Source organism: Eumetopias jubatus, unplaced genomic scaffold (genome assembly GCF_037043125.1).
Source record: "Eumetopias jubatus isolate StellerSeaLion01/CBP00866 unplaced genomic scaffold, mEumJub1_p1.0 scaffold_13, whole genome shotgun sequence".
NCBI lineage: Eukaryota > Metazoa > Chordata > Mammalia > Carnivora > Otariidae > Eumetopias > Eumetopias jubatus.
In genome coordinates this window covers 46,034,410-46,049,196 of record NW_028274819.1, presented here as the reverse complement: position 1 = coordinate 46,049,196, position 14,787 = coordinate 46,034,410, and the positions used below count along the sequence as shown (strand labels likewise).

The 14,787-nt window shown below is 50.3% G+C and overlaps 1 protein-coding gene across 5 annotated transcripts in view; it reads left to right on the top strand.

Moving 5' to 3' along the window:
* Window positions 1–14,787, top strand: part of MICAL2 (microtubule associated monooxygenase, calponin and LIM domain containing 2) — a 221,529-nt gene that overhangs the window by 23,174 nt on the left and 183,568 nt on the right. For all 5 annotated transcript variants that reach the window (XM_028116797.2, XM_028116796.2, XM_088018025.1 and 2 more), the window contains exon 2: window positions 2,198–2,271. The gene's annotated coding sequence lies outside the window, so the exon portion shown is untranslated. The remainder of the gene's footprint in view (window positions 1–2,197; window positions 2,272–14,787) is intronic.

Sequence of the window (14,787 nt, the reverse complement as noted above, 5' to 3'; positions counted from 1 at the left end):
TTCAGCAAATACTGATGGAGCATCTAGTGGGTGCCAGGCCCTGTTCCAAGCGCTCGGGGTCCCTCAGTGAAGACCCAGAGTCTGTGGGGCTCGGCTGGGAGCACAGCAGAGAGAAAGGCCCCCTGAGATACCCTCATGGCCCTCGAGATCATGAACCGACTTAACCACACAGGAAATCTTTCCTGAAGCACCCAAGTCAGGTGCACAGGGCCTGGAGACTTGGTGCTTCTTTGCTTGGGACTGGCAAGGTGGCGAGTCTGAGAGGAGACATTATTTCTTCATTCTCTTACAAAGGGAAACATTGTGTCAAGGAGCACACACGAGCATGGCGTCAGGCCAGCTCCGCTGTGCGTCCCAGGCGCTGTGGCCAGGCGAGGTGCTTGCTGGGCCATGCCTCAGTCCCCCTCCCCCCAAGCTCCCCATCGCGTGGCTGTACCACCTGCCTCCTAGAGTTGCTGGGAGGATTGTCTATGCTAGCACATGCTAACTACCCACCACCATGCCTGGCCATGGTTTAATCCTTTCAGTTCTTTTTAACTACTGAGAAGCTTTGTAGGTGTCGCTTTAAGTCAGAGCCCTTAGAGGGGAGCAGCTAGAAGGGGTCTTTAGTGAGGAAATCACCAATTAGGCCAAACTTCTCATTTTATAGATAAGGAAACTGAGACCCCTCGAGGGGAAGGGAGGTGCTGGGCCCTAGGACCTTCTGGTTTAGTGGAGTACAGGGGAGTCTGAAGTACATTTAGCTGTTGGTCAGACAGAAGGTTTGAGTTGGTCGTTGGAGTAGCTGGATCACAGTGTGTCCAGATCTCTATGGGAATCTGACCAATGGTCGGCCCTTACAGACTGGTCCGGAAATGCCCACCTGCATCCGACTGTGCTGTCAGTCCAGTGTGCTTCCTTTAAGAAGCCCAGGGGCAGAGAAGGAGTCCTCCAACTTCTCTGAGCCTACAGCTCAGGCTGATAGAATGTGGGTGAGGCAGGCCAGCTTGTTTGTCGGCTGCCATGGGCCTGAGAGGTGTGGCTTGATAATGATGATCATGATGGGGATGATTGGAACTTCTGCCCAAGTGGCTGCACTCGGAGCCCACCAGGCTGTTTGCAGGCTGTTTGGACCTGCCACAGCTGTGCTAGGACCCCTCTCACCTCGGTGTGGTGGGAAAGCCCATGAGCACTGGGTCAGCCAGCCCTGGGCTTGAATCCTGCTGTGCCTTGAAGCTGTGGCAGGTGCCTTCTGCTCTCCAGGCCTCTCTGTTCCTGTCTGTGAGGAGCCACTGGAACAGAACACATCTGGTCTACAGTGTGCATTCCATGCTCAGTAAATAGTAGCTGCTCTCCCATTCATAGACTGAGAGTTCTGAAAGTGAGTTCAAGTCCTAGGCTGTAAACACAGTCCCTGGTGTATAGAGAGAATACATGTGTGGTTATGTGGGCAAGTCGGCCCACCGCCCTGCTGTACAAAGTATGCCTCTGTCCGTGGAGTATGCATGTCACCTCTCATATATCTCAGATTTCTCCTCTGTGTTGACTTTTGTCCTGAGAGGCCATGTCTCAGAAGTTTGGAGTTGTGAAAGTAAATTCTTAGAAGTGCTTTAGAACGCTGGGCTCCATTTCCAAACAGGTGCAGGGCATTTTCTGCAGAAGCAGTAGGATATGACCAAACCATTTGGGTGGTCAAGGGAAGCCAAGATAGTAGTTTGTTTAGGAAACTCAGCCATGACCAGATGGTCTGCTTTTAGAACTTCCTAGTTTATTTAGTGTTTTGGACCCGTTCCACCTCGGGAAATATGGCAGATTTCACATTGGTGACTTATTACCACGTTTTTGTACCAGCTTGACTTACTTTCAACATGTTTTCACCTTAGAAAGTCTGGCACTTTCTGTTTCTACCAGAGCAGCTACTGAAGTAATCTTTTCCAGACCCATCTGACTTTCTCTGTAAACTCTTATGTAGTGGTGTGATAAACCCTAGGGTGCCCATACAGCGACACAGTGGGATTTGTTTAAGCACCTAGCAGTCCCTTTCTTCACATGCAAAACTTGGGAGCACAGAGAGACTTTCTCTGTGCATTTCCTTTTGTTGGGTAGTGTTTCTACGGGGTAAAGTCCACAGCCTGTGGGACCTCGTGGCAGGGAGACGATAGGAGGCTGTATGTAAGATAATGTAACTGACATTCATTGCTGGGCTCTTGTTTTTAAGGGAACGTGGCAACCTGTGCATGGCTCGTCCCACAAGGAGAGGACTTTTGAGTCACTGCGATGCCTAAGAATCAAGTAAGTCTGTTTCGTGCTGTCGAGTCGTACTTGAGGAGCTGGCTTCACGCTTTGGAAAGTGTAGGGGCACTTGCACTCTTTCTTTAAGCCCAAGTGAATGTGTGCCCGTTTGGAGAGACACTGGTGGGTGAAGGCCTCCCTTGTCCTCCTCAGAGACCACGGTCGGTCACACGGTGGTCCGTGCTGTCAGAGGAGGGGGGGAAGCAGGGGTTGAGACTGATGTGTGTCTGGGACCTACATCAGTGGTCTCAGGTGGGCAGGCTCTCTGTCCCTTGTCCCCTTAGTAAGAGCAGCAGCTCAGCTGTCCCGACTCCAGTCCCAGCCCCTATGGTATTTCCGTCTCCGGCTGGCCCAGATCCAGGCCAAGGTGAGAATCTGGCTGGGCAGCTTCTGGAGGAAGGGAATGCAGGGCACTGCACCGTGTGTCCAAGATTTGAAAATGTGATTCCAGCATCTCCCTCTGCTTTGGTCTCTTCTTCTGAGGAGAGCAGAGCTGTTCACCTCTGTCTGTAGATTCAGCAAGTCCATAGAGGCTTAGGGGCTGGGCGGCTGGGTATGGACAGTAATCAATAATGACTTGTTGGCATAATCGCCCTCAGGAACTGTTGTGGGAGCCCCTACCATTCTCCCCAGCTCCACTCTGTTCCCCTTCTCTGTCCTTTCTGGCAGACAGTCTGACCATCACTCCACTGGTAGCCTTCAGGGCCCCCTCCTGTTAGACCTCAGCCTCACTTTGTAGCCTCATTTTCTGCCTCTCTCATTAGCCCTGGCTTTAGTCCCACAACTCCTGGAACAGATGTCCACGCCGGGGACATGCCATTCCTTCTAGAAGCTTCCTTCCCTTCTCCAGACAGAGTTGACACCTCCTCCTCCTCTACACTTCCATAGCCCTTTGTTAGGACGCCAGATACATGACTGGCTGAGTTAAGGTTTGTCACTTGTTTGTCTCACTCCTTAGCTGTGGGAGCCTTGAGGCAGACCCGTTGTCCAGCCTTCCTGTCTGAGCCAGGTAGCACCATGCTGGAGGCATAGTATTAGGCACGTGGCAGGGGGTTAGCAGCTGTTTGTTGACTGAGGGAGTTCAAACCCCAAGATTTCTTCAGGGCTTTGTGGCCCATGAAGCTCTATGGCAGTGTCTGCTGGGAACCCCACTCCCTGGGAGGGGCGGTCCTATCATCCTCACTTATTCTATAGACATGGAGACTGAGGTCTGGGCAGTCAGCTAACTTGCCCCCCAGCAGCAGCTCCTAAGGACCAGGACACATGTCTCCTATGGCCAGGCTAGTCTGGTTTCTGTAATATCAAATTTTATAATTAGAGAGAACCCAAGAGATTATTTCGTACAAACCCCTTATTACCAGATAGGGAAACTGAGGCCTGGCCTGAAGATATTTTCTCAAGGTTACCTGCCTAATTGGTGCCAAATGGAGAATTGGAATGGGGCCCTGGACTTCCAGTCTAGCATCCTTTCTCTCCTCCTCCTTCCTCTTCTGCCTCCCTTCTTTGTATAGACATCAGAGAACATTTTGGGACCATCATTCTATATTTATAGGAGGGTGAAGGACTTATAGAATGCCCTGAGTTAGAGGGAACATGGAGATGAATAGAACTGGCCCTGCCTCTAGGAGCTTCCCTGGAGGTGTGAGACCAGGGCAGGTTCTGGTGGAGGGGAGAATGGAGGAGGGGAGAGGAGGGGAGAGCATCAGTGCCTAACCCAGGGCTGAAGCAGGGTGGAAGTCCCCATGGAGGGGCAGCAGGCAATCAGGTCTCTCATTTAGAAGCTGCCCTGGTGGGCACTGAGGATCTTTGGGAGGTGAGATCCTGAATGGCAGGCTAGGGAGGGGTTGGCTGGACCTGGGGAGAAGCTACTGCAAGAATTTTGATTCTTAGTGTCTGGGCAAAGACGTCCTCATCAGCCTATCTGCTATGGCCTGAGAATCCTCTCTCTTTCCTGGAGAAACACAGAATATAGAATGAGTCCACAGAAGAGGGTCAGGCAATGGGCAATGAGTCCCATCATTGTCTGAAATGTATACGGGAAGGTATGTGTGTGCCGGCTCATCTCTGTTGTGCTCCTATGGAGTTTTGTTTTGTTTCTGATTGACCACAGTTCCAGCTGGTCTTTTCCTGTCTATCAATCATAAGGCTATGCTGGGTGTTTCATTCACCCAGGCTTGATATAGGGCCAGGCAGGTCCTGGCTACTCTGTTTTCACTCTGCCCCTTCTTGCAACTTCTGGGGCTTCCAGATAGGAAGACAGGGACTGACCACAGGCTCCATCTCTATTAGCAGGTTGAAACATAACCTTTGCCCAAATTACAGGGAATGTGATGTTTGCCAAATATGTACCTTGGATTATTTTCCAAAGATAGGCAGGTTATAAACTTCTTGAGGGCAGGAAAAGCATGCAGTGTTATATCATTGTTGTTTATCCCTTAGGTTTACATTGCACTTTACATTTTATAAAGATCATTTCATCTTTATAATAAGCAGGCGGATTCCTTCCCATTTCACAGATGAGAAAATTAACTTAAATTTTTACCCTGCCCAGGGTAGTATAGCCGCCTAAGGGCTGAGCTGGGACACAGCCCAGGCCTCCTGTTTATAAATTTCATGATCCTTAGACTCTGCTAAGCTCCAGCCATATGTAAATCCTTGGAGGGCATAGGACTTCAGAGGAGCTCAATAAATATTTGTTGAATGTGTGAAATTTGGCTTTTTGGAGGGGCGGGGGGAGGCACTCTTAACCATAAATGGATCCTCTTTGGCAGCAAAGGGAACACTACCCTGTGAAGTATTTGCATTTCTTGCTACGATAAGGAGCTGGTAAGTTCTCTTCTCACCTAGCCTCACCTCCGGGAACTGGGTCATGCACACTGAATAATTAATTCCTTGAATCTCTTACTCTGAGCATCCTTCTCCTGATGCTGAGGTGATCGTTGGTCTTTGAAAGGTTCTGGGCAGAGGCAAATCCTATTGTTTGGTGTCAAAAACACTCAGATGACCCATCTAATTCCTCATGATGACTATTCTTGGCCTAATTAGGTCAGACTTCCAGTGAGTTAGTTCAGTCTGCCCCTTTTCCCCACCAACCTCCTTTAGACCAAGGAAGAGGGATCCTTGTGATTATCTTAGATATTCTGTAGGGACAGGAAGGCCCACCCCTCCCTTCTCATTGACCTTTGAATGCCTCAAGATTTTGCAGCGAGGGCTGGAGAAAGAACAATTAGACCTGTCAGCTTGGGAAGGAACACATGGGGTCAGGGAGACAGTTATCAAAACATCTTCCGGGCCTGCTCTTCCCCTAAGTGGCACTTGGGTCGTGTTTCTTAGAGTCTGCAGGGGATCCAGCTGGCCTCATGAGAATAACCTAACTAGGTCTTGAGGTCATCAGAGTAGAGTGGAAAGAAGTGTGGGCTGAGGCCAAAGACCCACATTCTGGTATTGATTGTCCACAGCATAGCTGCAAGGCCTTGGGCCACTCACAGAACTTCACCTGCCCTCCGATTTCTCATTAAGGAAATAAGGGAGGTGTAGAGGGTTAGGTAGCATCTCAAGGAGCTTCCTAAAATTCTGTAACTTTTCAGTGCTCTGTCTGTCCTCATGATTCGCACTGCCTTCTCCAGGTCACCTCCTCCTCATGTAGCTGGAGCTTACTTCTCTAGGCACTTTTCTCCTGGCCCTTGTAACCTTGCCACCTCTCTCCCCTGCCCAACCCTGGGACATGCCAGAGTACAGATAAGAACTACCTCCTGCAGCCCTAGTCTCTTGCCAGGCAGCATGGGGGAAAGTCTAATGTTTTGCTAGAGAGTTGGGAACCTAGGGGGTGTAGGTGGTATTGGAGGGGAGTGAGGAAAATCTTTGAGTGAGAAGAAGCCAACCCAGATGACCAGGGGTTGTTGGTATAGCCAAGCTCTCAATGCCACATGTTTTCTGGAGTTGAGTTGTTGAGTCGTTTGACCAGAGAGAGTAGATATGTTATGAAGAATATGGCCCCAAGCCTCTCCTCTTTTTGCCTGGCCAGGCTCTGCCCTCAGGAGTGACCACTCTGGAGCAATAAAGGTCATAGGGTTGGTAGAAGTCTGCTCAGTGGGAGCTAGGAGAGCTCTCAGACAAATAACTAACACACAAAGGGGAAGGTCTGAGAAAGGTGGGTTTGCCTCTAAGATCAATGATCATAAGGTGTCAAAGCTGGGAAGAATCTACAGATCATCTAATCCAATTCTTCGATTTTTATGGGTAAAGAAACTGAGGCCCAGAGACATGACTTAACAAGACCCATGAAGCAAGCGAGGGGTAGAACTGAGATGAAGGCCAGGTCTCCTGATTCCCAACCTCAGGAATCCAAAACATCCTCTGAAGTGGCTTTTCTCCCAGCACCATTTTGCCTCCTCACGTGGGTCCAGCAACCACACTTCCCATGTCTCTCTGACCCTGAGCATGATTGTCTCACGTGTTAGCAGGGCCCTCTGCTGCCACCTCATTGTTTATCAGGGCCTAATAAAACCCCCGGGTGCAACCACATGGAGAGGAGGGGGCTTCTTCTCATGCTGGGGCTGTTGGGCTTGCGCTTAGTGCCTTACCACGGCTGGGTCGGCATTCTTCTGTTTTATGGTGTGTTTTGGGGTGAAAGGTTAACCGAAGACAGGAAATGAAGGCTCTGATGGCCCAGCCTCGACAGGAGTGGCCTCTTTTGGGTCGGTCATTCAGATAAAAATCACCTTTGTTGCTAAGCAGGCCTGTTCTGAGAATCCCAAGCTAAAGATGTGGGTTGAGTGCGGCCTGCGCCGTCTCTTACCCCAAGAGAGGCCACTTTGGGTGGGAGGCTGGCCTCCTTATCACGGTGTTAATGGCACGTGAACCAGGGCGGGGAGCCATTCACTTTTTTTAAATAGCACTCCATTTGGCTGAGCTTTTCCTACTGAGCTCCAGTAAATGAGCGGGCACTAGGTGACACCTATGACCTTGTCAGTCCCTCACAGTAGCCCCCAGAGAGGTGACGTGATTACTGATTATGTTGAGAAGAAAACTGAGGCAGATACAGGTCAATTAACTCACAGGGGTCAGGGCTCAGAGGCAGGGTGTCTGACTCCATTGTCTCTTCTCGCTCCACATTTCACATGGCCTCTCTCTCAGCACCGAGAAGGTTGGGCTGGAGCTAAGTGGGCCGGGCATTGATTGGGGCACCAAAATTTATTATGCGACTTCTGAGTGCCAGGTCCTGGGCTGGGTTGTGGGGACACAGGGGTGAGTAAGCCCTAATTCCTTTATTCCCAGGAGCTTGTGCCCTGGGGGGTGGCAGCAGAACGGAGGAGTGCAAAGTGAGAGCTACTGTTCTAAGCATTGTCATAAACACATCAAATGCCCCGGAAGCCCTGAAAAGAGAGCCTCACGCAGGGAACACTGCACTGAGCAGGTGCTGGGGGACTTGGGTTTTGAAGGACAAATAGGAGATTACCAGGCAGACAAAAAGGCAAGAAGGTTTCTGAGTAAAAGGTGTGGTGGTATGAAACGTCTCGATTCGGTACTTGTGAGTAAGGCAGAGTTATGTGCGTGTTTTCTTCTTAGCTGAGGGTGAAAGGAGTGGGGCCTTTAGTTGAGAGATAAACTAGGGGAGGGGGGAGGGGGTTTGACACCAGACTTGCTAATTATGTGAGCGTTGTTGAAAGAAACATCCGTAGGGACCAGCAAAGATTCTCCTGATATGAATTCTCCAGGCATCTGAAGTACCTTTCCCTGTAGAAGCGTGTGTGGGGCTTGTTCTCAGATGGTGTGCGTCCATTTTCCGTGTCCTGTGTCTCACGCGCCGGTGAAGGTGTTTACTGATGGGGCGAAGACATCCGGGTGGGACCCACCACCCTGGCAGCTCATGTTCAAAATGTCTCTGATTCCTCTTGCCAAATAAGCTGATAACAAACACCCTTGTGAGTTCATGTGCAGACTGTCTCTCCAGGGACCGTTTTGCATTCCAGACAGGGCCACACAATCGTTCCACAGGAGCTGGGCTGTGGGGTGAGAAGGCTACTTAAAAATAAAGACCAATGAAAAGATATAGCTGTTTCTAAGGATGATATTTACAAGGCACAAGGATCTAGGAAGTGGATGACTTGCCATGAGAGAGAGCCAGAATCTTCAAAAATATGAGCTCTGTAGAGTGGGAAAAGTCCTGGTGGAGAAAGAGAGCCCTTCAGGAGCCCTGGCCTCTCTCCTTGTGGATGAATCCTCCCTGAGATCTGCCCCAGGGAATCTGTTTGGGAAACACAGCTTTGAGTCTGACTTGTCCTTTGCTGGGGAGGAGGCGAGTGAATTTGGAGTCAAAGGCTTATCGGTCCCACATCACAGTCTCCTTTGTAGCCCCTGGGTTTTGCTTTATTTTTATGAAGAAAGAGAGAAGATCCTTTCAGACGGTTGCTGCTTATTTTGGTGAATGTGTTTTTCAGAACGTAAGCCCAAACACTAAGAGAGGAGTCCTGCATCTTCATTCAGCCAGCCCAGATTTCTTACATTGGGATGGTGGGCCACCGCCTCCCAAACCTCCACAGAAAATTCACCAGCGTGGTCCCACCCGTGGGCTTCTCCCCTGCACTGCTGTCTGTTGGGCTGTGGGTCAGTGAGGGGCACCCTGACCACTGAATGGGGAGTGGTCCTGGAGTGCTTATCCCAGCATCTCTGAGCTCACAGGAACACGGCCTTTGCATGTCACTGGGAGTGTGGGGCATCCGTGTCCTCAGAGCTGTGCTGCCCACCCACACAGGTCCATGTTGCCCTCAGCGCCAGCCTCATGGCTGCTACCGATGGCGCAGTCCAACCTGGCAAGACAATAATCTCCTCAGAGAGTAACTGAGTGTCTCTTAGGGACTGGTTCTGTCCTGTCTTATCAGAGAGGCCTTTCTGCATTTACTGTCTGGAAACTTCATTGGTTTTATACAGCTTTTGGGAGAATAGTTCCCAGGAGACCTCAGTTTCTCTGCACAGTGAGGAAATGGACAAAACTGTCTTTCTCTCTGTCTTCTGCTCAGATGCATGAACTGCCTCCTGATAACAGTGTATTTGACTTGGACAGAGAACCCCCTCGGTGGGTCCTGCTGAGTGGAGACATACTTTCGTAGAGCTTTCTCACTCTGTCTCTGGCCTATTCACCTCCCCCCACCTGAAGGTCCCATCTGAGAACTTTTCAGTGGTGTTCATTTGCCTGGCACATTGTTATCAGTGTCTGTGGGGAAGATAGGAACAAATGAATAGCCAGGAAGTAAATCCTGAGATGTTTGAGCAGAAGCAAAAAGGAAGTGAACAGGCCTCAGACTGAGTTGCCAGAGTGCTTTCCACAATCCAGCATGCACTCGAGGAAAATTCTCTCCGGTCCTTGGTGCACAGGGATTTACAGATCTCCCATCCCTAGACTGGGCCTAGAGGGAGGGCAGGATGATCTTTGAGCCACATCCAGAAGGTTCCCTACTCAAGATGCGAGTCTTGTTTTCAGGTCTTAAAACAAATACACAAACAAACCACAATAATAACAAGAAACCGCTGGCCATGCTGGGCCCAGGGAAGCAGAGCCTGTCCATTCTGCTGGCTACCCCCGCTTGCCCAGCCCGCTCCCACTTGGCTGACTATCCCACGCAAGAACCTCCTGCTGGGTGTCCCTGTTTTGTCATGCGGCTTCTCCACAGCACAGGGGACTTCATGTTTAAATCACAGAGCCCGGCTTCTCAAGCGTGTTGACATGCGGGTGGGGTTTGAACAGCCCGTGGGTCTTTCTGACTCAGGCAGGGCTGACTTGCCCATGCAGGGGTGCGCACCTGCTCATAAAAGCTGAACGCAGTTTACAGGCCCCTGTATGGAGACCAGGGTGAGGAGTGTGGCCGGCCCGACTGCTAGCTGCGGGGACGGCCTCGTGGAAGGAATGGGCAGGCATCTCCCCTTCCTCTGCCCTGGGCACACCCACACCAAGGCCAGCCAGCTGCTGAGGTCCAGGGAGGTATTATTTACGTTGCTAATAACATTCATGACAGTATAAACAACAAAGCAGCTAATTACATACCGGGAAATTGATTCTGAGATGAAAGGTCTATAATTCAAATGAAAAATTTTGGAAGTCTTTTAAAAGCTCTCTCTGAAGGTGGTACAACATCAGCTGTTCCATTTCTCCTGAAATAGATTTGTACTCGTAGATGTTCACTTACTCAATGAACATGTACTAGCTACCTCCCAGGAGTGGACACCACATTGACACTGAAATTACGAAGGTAAAAATGAATAAACGACTTGTTAATGGCTGAATTAGTCAAAAAGGGGCATGATATGAAAAGTCAAATTATTTGAATCTTTAACATTGAATGCCGATTGTGTACTCAGAACTAAGCTGAGTACTCTGGGAAATAGGGAAAAACACCAAAAAACAAAGACAGTGGCCTTTTCCTTAAGTTTGTATGTTAATCGTCCAGACAAGATTAATGCACAAAAAAATGTGTTGGGTTCAAGGCCAGATGAAGTGCCAGATAGTCTGGCCTATGCCCCAGAAACCCTGTGTTGTGACTGTTTACCCCCACCCCGCTTCCTGTACCCCTCCCAGGGGGCAATTTCTCAGAAAGGAGGACAGAGCTTCTTCACCTACAACGCAGGTTCTCTGTAAATGTAACGAGTGGAACCGGATGTGGTTAGTGACTCCCAGACCTGGCTTTGGGCCACGCATTCCCTGGGGAGCTAAAAGCATCTTCCCCCTTGGCCCTCCGGCTATATCAGTGCTGTTGGGGAGCGGGCCCAGGAAGCTGTATTTTTGGACCCTTCCCGGTGAATCTGCGGTGCAGCCGGGTTTGGTGGCCTCTGGCATGGACTCCAGGAGTGAAAAGAAAGCACAGGAAAGGAAGGTCAGTAAGGTGGTGGGGCAGCTTTGGTGCCCAAACACTCTAGCTCCTCCCTGAAGACCCAGCTCTGATGGCACAGCATGGAGCTTTTCTGCAGGCTGCTGGTCACGCCATCGGTCACTCCATCCCGTCTGTGTGTCCGCACATCTTGGTATCATGGCAGCTGTTACCCATAATTATTATTTAAATTTGATCCCCCGAATAGACTGTGACGTTCCTTTAGGACGCAGCGCATAGTAAGCCTTCGTGCCATGGGGCCCGCCCTGCTCCAGAGGATGGGTACAGTTGGAGCAGGGGCCGGGCGTGGGGTGCTCTAGGGGCCCGCCTGTCGGACGCAGCCATGGGAGCACGAAAACCTCTGGGAATCAAGCCTAATAAGGAAATGGGAGTTGCATGGAGGACCTGGGGAGCCCATCAAGGGAGTGTGGACTTCCACAGAGGGGTGTAGGGAGCCCCGAGGGCTTTGGGAACAGTGTGAGGGCGGTGCTGGAAGGATGGGAAGTAGAGGCTAGGTAGGAGGCCCCTGCAGTCATTCTGGTAGTTGAGAGACAAAGGGCAGTCACCCCGCAAGCCACCACAGAGCCTGGATTTTGTAGCTGCTCTTGATTGGATTTTACCTGTAAGCGGTGGTTGTTGGGCATCTACCATCCCCAGAGGCACAGGGGCAGGCCGTGGGCTGTGCGCCGGAGAGCTCGCAGTGCAAGGAGGCAGGCAGCCCTGTGAGTGGATCAAGTGCAACAGAAAGTAGGAAGCCATCATTGGAACCTCCACAGAGTGTGATGTGGGAAAGGGGTTGAGGGGAAGTCCAGGTACGACTTCAAAGAACAACAGTGCCGTCTAGAAGACTGCCTAGCTGGGCATCCTTGTGTTTTATCCTCATGTAACCCAGTGGGGTCAGGACTATTATTATCCCCATTTTATGGATGGGGGAACTGCGGTTCAAAGAGATTAGGTAAGTCATCCGGGCTCACGCACCTAGGCAGTGGTGGGTTACGTTTGTAACAAGTCTGCCTGACCCCAGGGTTCAAACTGGGACCCCTGGTACTCTGCTAGCTTCGATGTCCCAGCGCTAAAGCCCATTGGGTCTTCACCGAATAAGCAGACGCTGCATGGGCGTGCTAGACAAAGTAGCAGGAGCCAAGGCACTGACGGAGCCGTGGAAGAGTCCAGTTTATCAGGAGCTTCAGTGGCTCAGTAAATCAAGAGTACAAGGGAAGGGGGAGCAGTTGGGGGCAGGCAAGGGGGGCATCAGGAAGGTGGTTTCTGTTTTGCTCTGCTAGGACATTCGAACTTGGCCCTGGAGATTTCGGGGGGGGGGGGCGGGGAGGCGCTGAAGGATTTGAAACAGGAACAGAACCTGACCAAGTGTGTGTTTTTGGTGTAAAGGTGTCTTTGGTGGCAGCTTGAGAAGTAGGCTGGTGGGTTGGAGGGAGCTGATCTGGAAGCAGGAAGGGCTTGCTTTATGAGGACATTTTGAGTGTTCAGGTGAGAGCAGAGAGGAAGGCAGGCGGTACTGGATGGGGCTGTTGGGGAGGCAGGACTGGGTGATGGACGCCTGGGAGGTGAGGGAAAGGGGCAGGGAAGGGGGGACTCTAATGGTTTGGTATGAAGGTCTGGATGTAGATGGTGCTGTTCACTGAGTTTGGGGGTACAGGGGAGGGACAGGGGAGGTAAACTGACTACACCTGAGGTCTCTCTACAGGAGTCACCGCGGCTGGCTTATGGGCCCAGAGTGCAGCAGATCCCATGGAGGGGTAGCTTGATGGGTCATCAGGATGTAGATATTGATCAAACTCTAGGAGCGTCTAGGTCCTTGAGAGTGAGAGGAGAGTGAAGATCAGAACCTTGGGACACAGCAAAATCTCAGGGGCATTTAGAGAGATGAGTCTGTAGAGGCTGAAAATAGGAGCAACAGTGAGCAAGATAGGGTCCCAGGTGTGATGATGGGATTGGTGTGACAGCCTTGGGTGTGAGGCCTGGACCTGACTCTGTGTGTGAGTGGGAACCAGCCTGTGGTGGGTGCAGGGGGAGGTGGAGGTGAGGGAGGGGACGTTGCCACGCAACCTAGGCTGGGAAGCAGGGGGTGGGGGGGTGGGGGGTGGACAGAGTGCAATTTTGTTTCCTCTGGTGATAGCGATAGAGACCTAACTATGATTGAGTTTGTGCACATTTTTGAGACTGACTTCATGTTGGTAAATTCACACAACAGCAACAACAACAAAAACGCAAAACTCTGGTCAGGCAATGAAAAAAAGTTTTTTTTTTTTGGCTTGACAAATGCGGTCAGTTGACACAACTCTTTAAAATCTGGGGGCTTTGGAAAACAGATTCCGTGAGACACTGCTGGGCTGTGAGCTTCTCAGGGCTGGTACCGCCCTGCGGTTGTCCCAGGCTCCTGGTTGAGGAGCTGTGGGCAGAGCGAGCAGGCATTGTTGAGAAATCCTTTTCATGTTCATTTTGCTAGGATTTCTGTCTCCTCCCCAGCATCTGTGTCTGTCCTCCAGACCAATTACTGGGGTCCGAGTCCCTGAGACCTAATTCATCACGTCAGGGGATGCAATGCCAACCAGATACAAAAGTTCATCTGGGGAGTGGCCTTAAGGACATGCTAGGCAAAGACTTGGTGGAAAATATGCTTTTAGCTCTCCCATCCCAACATAAGTTAGATTAAATGGAATGAGCTACCTTTTCTATTTGTGTGAAAATGCACCAGTTTCTGCCTTGCTTTGGTTTGGGCTGCTTTGACCTTGAGGTGGTGGGAGTCATCCCCCTGCAGGTGCTGGAATAACACTTAGCACATCCGTGAGCGTGAGCCATGAGGCACTTTATTTAAATTTATTTTTTTTATTTTTTATTTTTTTATTTTTTTTAATTTTTATTGTTATGTTAATCACCATATATTACATCATTAGTTTTTGGTGCAGTGTTCCATGATTCATTGTTTGTTCATAACACCCAGGTGCTCCATGCAGAACGTGCCCTCCTCAATACCCATCACCAGGCTAACCCATCCCCCTACCCCCTCCCCTCTAGAACCCTCAGTTTGTTTTTCAGAGTCCATCATCTCTCATGGTTCGTCTCCCCCTCTGACATACTCCCCTTTTCTTCCTCTCCTGTTATCTTCTTCTTTTTCTTTTTTCTTAAAATATGTTGCGTTATTTGTTTCAGAAGTACAGAACTGTGATTCAACAGTCTTGCACAATTCACAGCGCTCACCGTAGCACATACCCTCCCCAATGTCTATCACCCAGCCACCCCATCCCTCCCACCCCCAACCACTCCAATAACACTCAGTTTGTTTCCTGAGATTAAGAATTCCTCATATCAGTGAGGTCATGTGATACATGTCTTTCTCTGATTGACTTATTTCACTCAGCATAACACCCTCCAGTTCCATCCACGTCGTTGCAGATGGCAAGATCTCATTCCTTTTGGTGGCTGCATAATATTCCATTGTGTATATATACCACATCTTCTTTATCCATTCATCTGTGGATTCACAGAGACTTCGTTGTTTATGTTCAAGGGAGTGCTCAGTGGTCCAGAGTCCATGAAGTTACCACATCAGCTTTCAGGGGCCTCAGGAGCTGAGGGCTGTTGGGGGCGGGGGTTGGGGAGGAAGTCATTGCAACCAAGGAAATGACTAGCTTCT